General features: G+C 34.5%; 1 protein-coding gene across 4 annotated transcripts in view; it reads left to right on the top strand.

The window, feature by feature from the left end:
- Positions 1–17,577, top strand: part of LOC138696913 (uncharacterized) — a 2,004,918-nt gene that overhangs the window by 1,732,999 nt on the left and 254,342 nt on the right. The gene's annotated exons all lie outside the window — the stretch shown is intronic.

Consider the following 17,577-nt stretch of genomic DNA (forward strand, 5'->3'; position numbering starts at 1 on the left):
TCAATTTGTCATCTCGTTTTTCAATGTCGAATTCAATAATCAAGGTTATAATATTATAATATTATCAAGTTTAACGGGACTACGTCAAGGTCAGTGACATTATTGTTCCTCGGAAAAAATTAATACTTTCGCGTCTGCGCACATCTCACAATTCACGACCTAGAACAAGGTCACTTCCGATCTTGTCAGTTACAAATAAAATGTATACATCTGAATACCGGTAATTTCAAGTTAGAAATATGGTCGAGCATAAAAAGTCATATGAAACTCGCCTATAATGGTAATTAAGAAGCTCGTATGAAAATTATGAAACTCGCTTGCGCTCGTTTCTTAAATATCCATACTCGATTCTTAATTACTATCATCATAGGCTCGTTGCATAATGTACTATTATAGTCCTAGGTTTATTGCATCTACTTATTTATAGTTACAAATAAATTTACGTTTATTTTATTTTATTTCATTTTTTTTATTATTGCTGTACTTATTGTATTAATGTCAGGGTAATTATTGTATATTATATATCACTGCCACCGGGTGTATACCCAATTGTCGTGTTAATACATACATACATACACATACATTCACATACATACATACACACATACATACATGCACACACATACATACATACATACATACATACACACATACATACATATATACACATACATACATACTTACACACATACATACACATACATACACACATACATACATACACACATACATACATACACACATACATACATACATACATACATACATACATACATACACACACATACATACACACATACATACATACATACATACATACATACATACATACATACATACATACATACATACATACATACACATCATCGCATATCTTATCACACAGATATTTATTGATTACGCAACTGGCAAATTTGCAATCTTAAAAATGTAATTATCTAGAAATGTCAAAACATGTAATATTACCTATGTAATGGGGCATGTTGAAATATATACTGTAAAAAAAAACATACATACACACATACATACATACATACATACATACACACATACATACATACATACACACATACATACACACATACATACATACACACATACACACATACATACATACATACGCACATACATACATACACACATACATACATACACACACACATACATACATACATACATACACACATACATACATACATACATACATACATACATACGCACATACACACATACATACATACATACACACATACATACACACATACATACATACACATACATACATACATACACACAGACACAGACATACATACATACATACACACAGACACACACACACATACAAAGTCTTGCACTATGTGAGGTGGTACTAAGGGGAAGGAAAGAGAGATATTTTGGTAATTTTCAACCAATAATCACAGTTTTGTTTCTTTGTGTGTGTGTGTGTGTGTGTGTGTGTGTGTGTGTGTGTGTGTGTGTGTGTGTGTGTGTGTGTGTGTGTGTTAAAAATGAATCATAAATGTCTTATTTATATGTCGATAAGTTTCAGTGTTCTGCGACGCTAGGATGCAAAAAAACAAATGTCATATCTGAATGGCTGCATTATTTCATTTGAATTGCATTGCATGGCGACTTTAAAAGCTGTTTGTACATTTCCTCACGTTCCAAGTGTAAAGGCTTTCACAATATTGACGTTTGAAACATGAAATATTTAATTCCTGTTCTATAAATTCTAATTCCATTTTTTATAATGCAAATACTTCTTCATTAAGAAATAAAACATATTCAGTTGAAGCTAAATTTTGAAAGTATTATAAGGTAAACGAGTGAATTCGAAATCAGGTAGTAGAGCAAGTGGACAGCTTTAAATATTTGGGGTTGCTATAAGCAGTAACATGAGCTTCTGCCAGGAAGTCAAAAGGAAGATAGCAATGGCAAAGGAAGCTTTTAATAGAAAAAGGAGCATCTTCTGCAGACCTCTGGAAAAGAATTAAGGCTGAGACTAATGAAGTGCTTTGTGTGGAATGTGACATTGTATGGAGCCGAAACATGGACCTTATGGCGAAGTGAAGAGAAACGACTAAAAGCATTTTGAATGTGGATATGGAGAAGAATGGAGTGTGTGAAATGGACGGACAGAATAAGAAATGAAGCTGTGCTGGAAAGGGTGGGTGAAGAAATAATAATGCTTAAAGTGATTAGGAAGAGAAAAATGAATTGGCTAGATCATTGGCTGAGAAGAAAGTGCCTACTGAAGGTTTTATTGAAAGAAATAGTGAACGGAAGAAATGTTCGATGCAGAATAAGATACCAGATGATAGACGACATTAAGATATATGAATCGTATGCGGAGACTAAAAGGAAGGAAGAAAATAGGAAAGATTGCAGAATGCTGGGTTTGCAGTGAAAGGGCAGAAAACTATGAATGAAGTTGAAGTTGACCCTACACAATGAATTTTTTAACCGATTGTTGTTTAGTCAAATGTCAGAAGCAGTAAGTGGCACCAATCAGGCATCACTCATGAGGCAACTAAGCCCGAGATAATGGAGTAGAGTGCTAAGTTCCTTTTCCCCTCCATTGCATACATCGCTGACTAATAAGATATTACACTAAGTGACTGAATGCAAAAAAAAAAAAATGTTCTCTATTCCTAGATTTAAATTTTAAAATTTTTGTCCTGTATTTTTATACACATGTCATACATGTTACTATATGAAATTCATGCGGCACTTCGTAAATTTGAAATTTTTTATTTAATTTGTTTAACTCAAAACCTGTTCAACTTAGGATGGTGAAATTTATATGCTTTATTACCTATTACAACATAATACTATGTACAAAAAATCAAATCTGTTGTTTAAAATTTTAGAAAACAGAAATTTTATCCATAATTCCATTCCCCCTCAATTAAAAGAACGTCTAAACACGTATGGATGAAAGACGCCGAGTTGTTTTAAAAAACTGGTAGAATTATTGATTGGAAAGCTACCATACAAGTTACAATTAGTACTTGATCAGAGAATTCGGAAGGTTTTGTATAAGTGGAAATGTTATGTCCTGAAGAGATGACAGTTTGTAAAGCAATTGTACCCGGAGGTCTTTTGTTGCAGAGTTAGATGCCGCTATTTAGCGAAATATGGAAAGAGATGTTACAGAAATAATCGGAGTTGCCTTCAGTGTTTGTGCATGCTCCCAAAAGCGTATCTTTGAACGGTTGCTATGGCAGCGTCTCCACGATCTCGCAAGGTAGCTACAAGGGTTCTTATAGGAAGGCTTTGTTTTGTCCCTGCATAGAACGTGACTTCATGACTCCGCCGCTGATCTATAGACCGAACTGAGTTGGGACGTTGGATTTAGGAAAAGCAAGAAGGAAGATATCCGCTCTGGAAGTACAACTATTAATCAGTGGCTGCAAGCCTTTCGTTCTCTTGCAAACCGATCGTAATAATCACAGTGACTGCAGACAAGTTACACCTTATACAGGGTGATTCGCGAAGTTCTCCCCCGGTTTATGGTTACAGATTCCTAGGGATTCTTCCTGCGAAATGGCCTTATATACTTGTGGTCAATTTCTAATAGTTACAGAGTAACAACAGATTTTCGAAACGCGTCAAGTCAATAGCTTCTTGACGACGTTTCTCTGGCAAAAGATGTCGAATGTACTTCAAGCATGATGGGGCGCCCCCTTCACTTTTGTCGCGCCGTAAAAGCTGACTTGGAACAGCAATTTCCACAGCGGTGTATTGGTCGTGGGGGCCCCTATCACCTGAATTTTTAGAAAGGATGGGTGAAGGAAGAATGAATGATGAATTGTTTTCAATAATCTGATATAACCTAAGTAAAGTAAAATGTAACAATATGTGTGATATATCTCCAGCACTTGTAATTTTAAACAGAATTGTTTTCAATAATCTGATATAACCTAAGTAAAGTAAAATGTAACAATATGTGTGATATATCTCCAGCACTTGTAATTTTAAACAGAATTGTTTTCAATAATCTGATATAACCTAAGTTAAGTAAAATGTAACAATATGTATGATATATCTTCAGCACTTGTAATTTTAAACAGAATTGTTTTCAATAATCTGATATAACCTAAGTAAAATATAACAATATGTATGATATATCTTCAGCACTTGTAATTTTAAACAGAATTGTTTTCAATAATCTGATATAACCTAAGTTATGTAACATGTAACAATATGTATTATATACTGTATCTCTAGCACTTATAATTTTAAACAGAATTGTTTTCAGTAATCTGATATAACCTAAGTTAAGTAAAATGTAACAATATGTATGATATATCTTCAGCCCTAGTAATTTTAAACAGTACTGATTTCAATAATCTGATATAACGTAATGCGAATTAAATGTAACAATACGTGTCATATATCTCTAGCACTTGTAATTTTAAACAGAAGTTGACTAAAATGTAACTATGTGTATTGTATATCTCTAGCACTTGTAATTTTAAACAGAAGTTGAGTAAAATGTAACTATATGTATTGTATATCACTAGCACATGTAATTTTAAACAGAAGTTGAGTAAAATGTAACAATATGTATTATATATATATATATATATATATATATATATCTAGCACTTGTATTTTAAACAGAATTGTTTTCAGTAATCTGCTATAACCTAAGTTAAGTAAAATGTAACAATATATCTTCAGGCCTTGTAATTTTAAACAGTACTGCTTTCAATAATCTGATATAACGTAAGGCGAGTTAAATGTAACAATACGTGTAATATATATCTAGCACTTGTATTTTTAAACAGAACTTGAGTAAAATGTAACCATATGTATTATATATCTCTAGCATTTGTAATTTTAAACAGAGGTTGAGTAAAATGTAACTATATGTATTATATATCTCTAGCACATGTAATTTTAAATAGAAGTTGAGTAAAATGTAACAATATGTATTATATATCTCCAGCACTTGTAATTTTAAATAGACGTTGAGTAAAATGTAACAATATGTATTATATATCTCTAGCACTTGTAATTTTAAATAGAATTGTTTTCAGTAATCTTATAAAACCTAAGTTAAGTAAAATGTAACAATATGTATGATATATCTTCTGCGCTTGTAATTTTAAACAGTACTGCCTTCAATAATCTGATATAACGTAAGGCGAGTCAAATGTAACAATATGTATGATATATCTTCAGCGCTTGTAATTTTAAACAGTACTGCTTTCAATAATCTGATATAACGTAAGGCGAGTTAAATGTAACAATATGTATTATATATCTCTAGCACTTGTAATTTTAAACAGAAGTTGAGTAAAATGTAACATGTATTATATATCTCTAGCACTTGTAATTTTAAACAGAAGTTGAGTAAAATGTCACAATATGTATTATATATCTCTAACACTTGTAATTTTAAACAGAATTGTTTTCAATAATCTGATGTAACAATATGTAGTCTAGGATATATCTTCATCACTTGTAATTTTAAACAGAATTATTTTCAGTAATCTGATATAAACTAAGCTAAGTAAAATGTAACAATATGTATGATATATCTTCAGCGCTTGTAATTTTAAACAGTACTGCTTTCAGTAATGTGATGTAACGTAACGTAAGTGGAGTTAAACGTAACAATACGTGTGATATATCTCCAACACTTGCAATTTCTCGTTGGAATTGTAGCGTTAATTATTCCCAAGAAGTTCACGGACGTGTTTCATACTTGCCAGTTCTTTCCGGAGTGTTGCTGAGCAAACTCGAATATCGGAGCGGGTTGCGAAGGAGTCTGTGTTTCCCATAACGAGTCTTGTGGGAGGGTGTCGCAATTAGCCCAGTGTAGCGTTAAGTCGGCGCAGCTCCACTACTTCGTTACCTGTCCGCCCGTAATTCAGAGTAATTTGAATTTAAACCATTCGGATTTCTCCCTCGTGCGTAAACTTACAATCAGTCTCCTATTTATAAGCATAAGAACTCGCTACGTATTTCTGTGCAATGTTCCGTGAGATGGCAGACTAGGTTGACCGGAATTCTATGCATCAATCTCAAGGAAAACGAAAAGTCGAGGGTGATTTGACTTTTTTTTTTTTTTTTTCAAGAAATGTTATGTTTCTTAATTCTGAAAGAAAAAAAACCATAACTTCAAGACAGTGATGTTTTCGATGACAAAGTCGGAGGTCTCTGACTTCCAGTTTGACGGAGGGCAGTAAATTTTGTACTACGATAATAGTAATATAGCCTACGTTACAAGAGCGGTATGTTGACGTTTTCATGGTCGAGAAAAGATTGAAAAAGCGAAACGTAGTTGAGCTTTTTTAATTTCGGAGAACATGAAAACAAACATACCGCTCGTGTATCGTACATTATTTTGTGCGAAGATCGTTTATTACATACCTGAAAGACGAATTTCTAATTAGTTGCAATGAAATCTCCAAGTTGGTTTCTGTTTAATGACGGCAACTTCGGAAAACCAAAATATCTTCCTTCAACATTGTTGCTATAAAATATTTTCTGTGTTTACTATACTCCAGCAGGCCGTGATATACGTCTGTCTTTCCCCCCCCCCCCAGTCTATAAATTCGAACTTAAAACATAATATTTTAACAATATTATTTATATAACATATTGCAGTAATAACATCGGCATCTGGAATCTTGTTGACAATAAAAACAATAATTAACATTGCAATTTAGGTGAAATTGCAGTGGTAAGTTTCCAATTTATAATTATTACTATGTTAAACGTCTTTAAAAATAATATGTTAAAAGCCTAAAGCAGTAAAATGAATGTCGCGCTTAAGCGGTAAGAAAAGGGAAATTGTTATGTGTGTTACGTTGGGAATACTGAATGTGGTATTTCACACTTACCGCGTATTGGTTCTGTGCGGAAAACAAGCAAATACGCACGATCTCGCACAAACTATCTAGTACAGAGTATTAAGACTGCTTCACAATAAACCGGGAACGAGAACCAGAATGAAAACGAGAAGCAGAGGACGTGAATATGAAAATTTTTGATTCACAATAAACCGAGAACGTAGACGACTATGCATATCGATATGTAAAGTCGATATTACCCATTCTGATGTTTTGTTCTCTCATGAGTACAAGGCAGCCAACATAAACACAGGTTAACCAACTTCGAAATTTCAACTGAAACAATTCATTAAGTACGGTACTATAAATATGCCCATGCATCTTTATTATCACAACCTATTTTAAGTCTACCATAACGTAAAATAATTATAGAAGAAACATTTGTAGTAGAACAAAAATGAACACAACAGTAGTTATTGAATTGAAGCATGAATATGTAGTGTGTAATACAACCAATACAGTAATAAAATATGATTCACTTACGATCCACTAAAGTTACTGCATTCATGATGCAAGTAACATTAAGGAAGCCGTGAAAAAATCAACAAGATTCCAGACTCATCATAGACTGGGGGGAAAAAAAGACAGACGTATATCACGGCCTGCTGGAGTATAGTAAACACAGAAAACATTTTAAAGCAACAATGTTGAAGATAGATATTTTTGTTTTGCAAATTTGCCGTCATTGAACAGAAACCAAGATGGAGATTTCATTGCAACTAATTAGAAATTCCTCTTTCAGGTATGTAATAAACAATTTTTGCACAATATAATGTATGATACACGAGCGGTATGTTTTCTTTCAATTCTCGGAAATTAAAAAAGCTCAACTACGTTTCGCTTTTTCAAACTTTTCCTCGAACATGAAAACTTCAACATACCGCTCTTGTAATGCATATTACTATTAGATGGCAATAGAATGAATCTAGTGGGCTGTGATCGGAAACATGAACGCCAAAGTTGAAACATGGCCAACTCTCCGTTCCCGATCCCGTGTTCCGGCAAGCTTTTCGTTAATTGTGAATGCTCACGTTTAAATGTACACATTTTAATAATTTTACCGTTTTCGTTCCGATTCTCGTTTCCGGTTTATTGTGAACCAGCTTTTAGTGTCAAGAAGGCGTACATGTAGCTGTCATCACGAAGAAGGTAACATCTATTAGGAAGTCAAGCATATTTCCTGCTAACAAGATTGAGCAGACGACACGGACAGAATTATCACAAGAAGGAAATTCCAAGAATATTACGAAATTCGCAAATAAATTCCAACTCTGCGTGAACTGCACTCCTTTCGCGTTACAACCCTTGGTTTTTATGGAAGCAGAGAGACACTTAGAAAAACTGCGAAGTCTATGGGGTTTACATTTAAGAAATGTAAGAATAACAGAAGTTTCCTAATGAGCGCTCCAACACAGTAGCCCACAGGGTGTTGTATCTTCGAGCACCGAGGGAAAATGAAAACGGAGAAAAGAGCTCTATTGTGTAGGCCCACGTGGATGTGTAAGAACAGAGACAGTAATTAATTTCGTTTAGTGTAATAGTCTAAAATGTTATTTCATTGACTGTTGTTATATTTATTACTAGTCGTACTCGTGCGCTCCGTTGCACCCGTTAGAAATAAATATAAAGTAATTACATATTTAAACTAGGATATTTGATTCAGGGAACATTCGTGTTTGATAGAAGGATAAATCTTTTAATATGTTACTTAATTTAAATTGTATTTAAATAATTAAAATGCGATCATTTTGGTCCAGAGACCACTCATTTGGTGCAATGACAATTCCTTTAACATGTTTCTTAATTTTTATTACATGCAACCATTGTTTAATGAAGACTGACATCATTTAGATTTATTGTGTATACTTTATATTACTTGCTATATGTTTCCATTGAATTATGGTAATAAGTTAATTTTAACCCTTGTTTTCTACGTCTTCAGTAAATGGCGCTTGACTCACTAGGGTTCTGAACACTTCAAATAACTTAAATAGTGATACAGCATATTTAGTGATATGTAGGGGAGAGTCGGGTAGTATCGGACATCGGGTAATATCGGACAGTGAATTTCTTTCATCTACCACATGATGATAGTATCTGATTGACATGGTTACGTTTCTGTGATGTCGCATAGAGAAACGTAACCATGTCATTCAGGCACTACCATATGGTGGTAGATGAAAAAAACGCACTGTCCGATACTACCCGATGTCCGATACTACTCGACTCTCCCCTAACTATATTTCTTTCTTTCGAAAATGTAAGAATTCACGATCTTCTATGTACCATTGCCATGGAATGAATAAATGTGCTTTTTCTTCCTACTCAAAAATTTTATAACGCTATAATCTGAGGCGGGGGTGAAAATGTATTATATTGTTATTTTAAAAGTCTTGTATATCCTTTAATCGATATTACTTCATACAAACACAGAAACATTCTCTGTAGGCTATGTTTAATAGCTTTCGTTTGTTGTTGTCCAAGGCCCCTTAAAACGAAGTCATTTGTTTTTTATTTCATTACAGCGCCTTTGATGACGTTGTTATATAAATTTTAAAACTCATTTATCTCATGAAATATCAGTCCTATCAAAATTTTGCATAGAATAAAGCTTATCGGAAATAATAAAAAAACGTTTTTTATGTAACATTTTTCACGAAAATTAACAATAAGGGAGATATTTTGATTTATTTAATTCAAGCCCCCTTATAACTCCCCTTTTAAATAAAGTATTTTAAATACATATAGCCTAAAATCTAAGTTACAACGAACTTAATTTATATTCCAATTTTCATCGAAATCCGTTCAGCCATTAACGCGTGAAAAGGTAACAAACATCCAGACAGACAGACAGACAGACATACATACATACAAACAAAAATTTCAAAAAAGCGATTTTCGGTTTCAGGATGATTAATTATACATGTTAACACCATTTATTTTTGGAAAATCTAAAATTACAGATTTATTATTAGTATAGATAAATTTCTCCTTTCGCCCCCCCCCCTCAGAGCGTTCGGCTAGACTCCCGATCCGGGAACGCGATAACGCCTGATGCGCCTGTTACTAGGCTGAATCGAGCCAAATATCATCATCATCACTGTCATCGCATATTAAATTGTTTGTTTATCATTTCGAGATTTCTGCAAAAACTTGTTTAGTAGTGCCGTGTGTTTCAGTTGTCCATATAGTCTGACTGTATTATTTCAAGTTAAGTTCTCAATGTAGCGACCTCACATTCAGGATTCTATTCGCCTTTGTCGGGTAATACAGAACAGAAATTGTTGTCTGTACTTTTCTATACAGCTATCTATACTAAACTATTGGTTGGTTCTTGTTAGTGTTCAGTTATCTACAAGTCCAGGAATCTTTGACATGAAATGTAGTAATTTTTAATTACTATTCCGTTTATATGACGTCATTCCATTTTCGGCCAGTGAAGTGTAATGAAATTTTGAATTCCAACCAACCACAGTCATACATCGCGATAATTTCTGCAGCTCGATTTATCACTATCAGTTTATCGCATGGTCGTTCTTTTGTTTAGTCAGTGTCGCCAACTGTTTCCACGTAAATCGATGAGCATGAATTCAATGTACTGAATAAAGTGCGAAATCCTACTTCCACATCTACATCTTCATCTTCTAATTCCATGCCCATCGTATCTAAAGATAATGACACTCCTTCATAACAATTGTTCACTTAATTAATGTATTAATCAGGTTATCTGTAATTATACTATAAAATGTTTGAAGTAAATTATGATTTCAGCAGATAATGAAAACGTATTTCTGTTATAATAACAAGAGAAAAGTGCAGTACGTGTAATTAATATTTTTAAACCAATTAGAGGTAATCTAAATATCACTAACAACACAATATTTTAAAAATAATAATTCACAGAGTGATTTTATCCTACTTAACAATTTCACTTAATGCTTTAATTTAATATTGATACTCTAATTTTTATGTACTTTTGTATTTTCTATTTGTATATAGACCCTATTATTACATGCTGTATTATTTTACCATTTTTAATATTATTGTGCTCAATAAACTGTCTTAATTTTGTGATATATTTTGTACAGGGACATCACTTTATTTTTACCAACTTTTTTAACATTAACCTGGCTATACTCGGAAACACTGTTGCCCCCTTCCATTACAGGAGTTTTATGTTACTAGTGCAATATGTAAACAAATCATTTTACTAGATATAGGAGGAGAGAAAAGTAGTGTATCCATTTATGTTGTAGGGAAATACGATATTACGATTTTCAGTTTGATCATCACTTTTACGGAATTTATCAAAATACAGTAGAGTAGTAACATTCTTTTTTCAAAAACTCAACTTTTCAGGCGGCTATGTTCGTTATGTAATGTCTACTTTATTTAGCATATTAATTACTGGTGTTACATACAATATAGAGAGTGCATTTAAATTGAGGGGGTCATAAGTATAGGGCTGTAAGTGCACTTAAGTTACTTTTGAGAAAATGGGGTTTGAATATTTAAGCTTTAGTAAAATCGGTGAAATTTTTTTCTAAATTTTAATGTGTGATGCGATTAAAATATCCCTTTGCCACTAAAATTGTAGATACTTTTGCTTACACTGGATGCACTTAACTCATGTTATTACAAATGTCACTAGCATTCCTTTGCTTCTAGCCACCTCAATTCAAAATAAGCTAATCTGAATTTTTAAACAAGTTGCTGAAAATGGTTGCCGTTCATTACAATGCAGTTTCAATTCTTTACGCATATTATTAAAAACATTTTGAAGTATATTCTCTGAAATTGAATTTATCGTTTCTTGAATGTAATTTTTAGTACGATATTATTAATATAGGTTCTTTCTTCTATAGAAAACGCAACCATATTTATGAAACACACTATACACTGCAGTGTTTACTTCACTGCTTGAAGACTTCGAATGCAACAGCGGCCGTAAGTTTGTGGCCTGACGGGAGCAAGGACATTAATGAAGGGGTGAGAGTGAAGTACATTCAGAAATGCAGGTACAATAAAAATGCAAGTAAAAATAAATTAATGTCCCTGTATAACTGATCTGAACTGCGCCCGAGCACGAGCTTCTGCTCTTTCGGGCTGCAATACCTAATGTAGCTCAAGTGTATAGTATTAAATAAATAAGTAAATAAATAAATAAATAAATAAATTATATAAACAAAAAAAGAACAATATTATATAAAAACATATCAAACTGTCTTTATACAAAATAAACTTTAATTCAATTTTGAAATTAAATTAAACAATTGAGTAAGGGACAAACTAGAAATTAGCAACAAAACTAAAGGATGGGAAAAACTGTCTACAGCTCTACACGAAATAAAATATTTCGTCCAACGAGTTAGATTCTGGAAGAGTCCCCATAGCACTAATAGCGTTCCCTCGTTGAATGGCAATACTAATTCTTTGGCGGAGGAAAGCCGTAGGGCGAGAGTCACCGTTAAGTGCTGATAAATTATTAGAAGTTAACAACTTCGCCTCGGAACACCATGGGCTCATAGTTTCTACGGCGAAAACGACAAAATTATATCGATCCAGAAAATCGAGATACTTATTGCGTTTAATTTTCACAGCAGATGCAGCGGCTGACCCAGCAGCGAGTTTGGAAGTTTTGGGCATATAAGAAGAAGCGAAGGTGTTACAACAAGTGGTGTTTAAACCTGTATTTCGCTTTTCTCAATTGCATTACTGAATAACATGCAATTTGTTTATTGCAGTAATCGTTATTCAGCTATTTCGACTTAACAATGTCTGAATGTATTCATAAATATACAATTATTAATATTCTCTGAGCTCATTTTAGGGATATATTATTTATATTTTTATTTTAATCATGAAATAGTCCTAATAAATGTCACTCGAGGTCTTGAGATTTCCCAAATAAATTCACGAGCCAGTGGATTTATCGGCAAATATCAGACCTCTTGTGACATTACTATAGAAAATTTTAAGGGTTTTATTTAAAGTTTATACACACATGTACAATAGAACTCCAAATATCCGGATCACGTTTCAGGATAGTTTCAAATTGTTTATTAAAAAAAATTGCATATGTTTAGGTTATTTTATTTCGTGTACTGTACTACCATACATAAGTAAAGTTCTATTCTCTATGCAATATGAAGAATTCTTATGATTTTAATCCATTTAAAATTCTATTTTGTTTGAATATGTGTAACTTTGTTCATTATAAACTGTAGGCCTATAGTCATTTTGCAGCTTTAATACATGCAGTAGCTTTCTACTGTTTTTTATAGACTCTCTTCATTTCCGACTCATTTACCCGGATTCCTGCATATCTGGATCACACTACCCTCTATTAGTTCGGATAATTTAAGTTCTACTGTGTGTATATATATATACATATATATATTGGATAAGAATTTATACTGATGGCTCGAAAACAGACCCTCAAGGAAATGTAGGAGCTGGTATTTTTAGTAATCTATTTTGCTTCTATCTTCCAGTTGGTTATAATCTATCTGCCTATGATGGAGAAATTGAAGCTATACAAGTTGCCTTAAATCAACTTTTATTCCATATGGATAAATTCACAAACGCCGTCATCCTCTCAGACTTAAAAGCAGCCATTTTGTCCACAAATAAAACTGACCACCCCTACACAGAACAAATCAATAATTATTGTCAAAAAATACTTGCAAATTTAAAAGAACGTGGCAAAACAGTTGTGTTACAATGGATCCCAGGACATTGTAATCTACATGGGAATGAACAGGCTGACACATTAGCTAAGAAGGGTGCCAATCTCAAAATAAACCCACGGAAACCTTCGTCATTTAGCTCAGTAAAACAATATATCAAGCAACTACAAAAAAATAATCACCAACAAGAACTGGACATGAACATTTCGCAATAACGTAGGAAATTACTGAAGGATATACCTCCTGCACCCAGAAGACTGGCAGTTGCAAGCTTTCGTCTTAACACTGAACATGACATCCTGGGTAAACACCAGGGGCGAATGCTGGTCACGAAAGTTAGGCTTGCTCTTTTATTGATGGGGGAAGATGGGAGGATATAATTCATCTGGTTTGCAGATTTTCGTGTCTTGTAATAGACAATGTTAAAGTATTTAAATTGCCAAAGCCACTTTTACACCATACACCGTGATCTGTAGAAAATAACAAACACGGTCAACAACACAGTTTATTCAGTTTTTTCGACCCTGCCAACCAATGCGTATTGTTGTATTGAGATGCAATGAACGAGCGCACATATTCTCTATGTTTCTCCTTATGCTGTCTTTTTAAATCTGGGAGCCCTGGACATGGTCTGCCGTTCTTTATAATGTCGGTCTTCACTTGAATAGTCCTCCGGGAAAATGGATTTAATAATGAAGTTTCAATAACACACATTTCCGAACTCATTGCAACACTTCAAATTAACGTTTAAGAACTCATGCAGCAGCTAACATATGCATTCCGCTCATAAAATTACATTACACTCGCAAATCACAGCACATTCACTGGTAAAAACTGCTGCCAATCAGTGTTGTCAACTCGATTCTTAAACATCCGTTGTGAAGCCTTGCAGAAACCACTAAATTGCTATATTGTCAATGTAAAATTATATTATTTTGCCGCTGTGAGTGCTAAAAATACCCGCTAAATCCCTAGATCAGCAATACAAGTTTCATAAATTTTACCCGCTAAACTAACGCCGAAAAACGCTAGATCTAGCGCGAAAACCGCTGAATTGGCAACACTGCTGCCATCTGTGTAACGTTAAATAGTCTGTGTAGCTCTCGGACCAGAGCTTCATACAGCATATAACAGAAGCATGTGCGACTGGGACGGATTAGGAGGAAGGCACTTGCGCGCGCATCATATTCTCGCTGTTTCTACATCTTTCCTGTAGCTCCGAGAAACGAGCAAGCGTTGCGATCTTGCGGTGAGCAACCTGCGGATGGTATTATGCCTAGACATTATTACAAATATCAAAATAAATTTTAGTGTACGTAATTCCATTTTGAGAAATACACATTCTACGAAAATATTGGGCTTGCGCAGCAAGCATAGCATGCCCGGAGAAATCGCCCCTGGTAAACACCTCAGTCGTCTTGGCATCCTTCCATCAGCATCCTGCATTTTGTGCCATCAACAGGAAGACATGGATAGACAACATCTTGCAAAATGCCCTGCTCTGAAATTCTCCACGGAAGTCGACCGCTACTGGGAAGCCAGAGCCCGAATGTTTTTAATTACTTAATCCGTAGTTTTGTTCACCACTTTCTTGTTTTTCCCTCAGTCTATGATAGTAAATATCATGTACTAGCTATTAGACAAATATATATATATATATATATATATATATATATATATATATATATATATACAGTCTGATCCGTTTGGGAAGATATAAAATAAAATGATTATAAAATTTATAATAGAGATACTGTAGAATTCATTTCAGTTTCAGTGTGATACTGAAGCAAGGAAGATTTGTATCATCATTGTTACTGCATAAGAAACAAAAGAAGTTACTCAGCAACGACCGAATAAACAAAATGCTGTTTACTGCATTACAACGAGCGAAATGTGTCTTGTGGTTTGCTAAATTTGGAAGTGTAACGTCTCTTCAATGGCGGTTTGAGAGTATGGTGTTCGAGGAGTTTCGAGTTACAAGTCTCATATAAACTGGAACGGGCTAGTCCTAAAGTTAATGTTTGGTGCGCGGTAACTTGCTATAATCTGTACGGGCCGTTTATCTTCGAAGAAGAAAAAGTTCGATCAGGACCATATCTGGACATGTTGAATAACTTTTTCGAACCACAACTGCAAAGAAAAACAACATGGGTATCGTGTTCCAACAGGACGGTGCACCACCTCATTGGCCAACAGACGTCCGTAATTATCTGGATGACACATTTGGTAACAACTGGTGTGGGGGAGGAGAGTCAATTATGTGGTCTCCAAATTCCCCAGACCTGACACCACCCGATTTCTTTCTCTGGGGTTTCGTGAAGTATGATGTGCATGATCTCAGAGGAAAGATTTTCTCAGCTTCTGAGAAAGTTATCCCTGACATAATAGATCTCACATGGGAAGAATTAGCCTCAAGATATGAACTGTGTCATGTTTAAACAAAGGTGGGCACGTTGAGGTCTAATTTGGACAAAACTCCCATTCTTCTAGAATGCATGTACATATTATTTAACAATAAATAGCAACAGTTCTCATTTTATCACGTCTTTATTTTTTCTTCCCAAACGGATCACCCTGTGTATATAATACCTGCACACTTCAAGAATTTTCAGACAAATTTATTCGCGATTCTTTTGTATTGTGTAGAAAAAAGTGGTAAACGAGCAAATGATATTATTAGACCTGTCCATGAAAATCCGTATGACCAAGAAAAATTAATTATTGTACAGAGCATATATAAAATGGGAAATTTTGGTGGCGTGGCATATGTATTGTTAGGAAAACGGCACAATCTTCATAAAACTCGGGCCTTGTCCATCACCATTATTGCTGCAGTTAATCCGGAGATCGATCCAGGACTTGCGGATTATAAGCCCACGCTCTGCTACTGAGCGTTGAGGGTTGACGTCAGGTCTACTGAAGAACTATTGGTTTAATATCGGAGTAGGAAAATAGCTTCCCCTCTGTTTAATTTAATTTTTGATATTATATACAAAGCACACAAGTAAGCTCTGTCATAAAATATAACTTTCAGCCCCTGACGTCTGCGTGACGTAGAATGTACACAGGATTCAGCCAATCAGCTTTAAGAAGGACATCCTGTGCACACAGGAAGTCTCTGTATTAAAAATTCCATTCTGGAGGGACCGAGGGTACAGAGAAATCTTATAATCCATGGCACGCGTTCTGGTTACACAAAGGTTTGCCCCCGTCACTTAGCAACGCCTCATAGGCGTCGAGAGGTACAGACGTACCGGATTGTATTTGAACCGTCCGTCCGCGCTAACGATCCAATTTAAGTCCCAGGTGTATTATAAATAAATCACATCAGGTTTTAATGCCTTTTAGTCTGGCCCATACAGCGTAGAAGAAAGAGAAATTGTATCATTCTCTAAATATTTACTTTTAATTATATTTTTAAACTTTCAGATCTCTTAGAATTCACAGCATATCATCGTTAGCAATGTCATAGATGAAGCAGGATCTATGAAATAACTTTTCTGTATCTTTGAATAATAATTAAAAATCCTAGGAAAGGCTTTTGACAAAGTGGATTGGAATAAACTGATCGGGATCCTAAAGAAAATTGGCGTGGAGTGGAAAGAGAGATGACTGTTCAGTAATCTTTGTATGAAATAACGAGTTGAAGTCAGAATAGGAGAAGAAATGTCAGAAGGAAAAGAAATTGGGAGAGGAGTGCATGAAGGATGTCTTTTAACACCTACCCTCTTCAACATCTACTTGGAGGATTTAGTAAAGAACTGTTTTCAGAACATGGGAGGAGTGATAGTAGGAGGAAGAAGAAGAATAAAGTGCATAAGATTTGCTGATGATATGACGTTGCTAGCAGAAGAGGAAATGATACTGAAGGGTATGCTTACTTTCTTACTTACTTACTTACTTACTTACAAATGGCTTTTAAGGAATCCGAAGGTTCATTGCCGCCCTCACATAAGCCCGCCAGCGGTCCCTATCCTGTGCAAGATTAATCCAGTCTCTATCATCATATCCCACCTCCC

The sequence above is a fragment of the Periplaneta americana genome, chromosome 3 (genome assembly GCF_040183065.1).
Source record: "Periplaneta americana isolate PAMFEO1 chromosome 3, P.americana_PAMFEO1_priV1, whole genome shotgun sequence".
NCBI lineage: Eukaryota > Metazoa > Arthropoda > Insecta > Blattodea > Blattidae > Periplaneta > Periplaneta americana.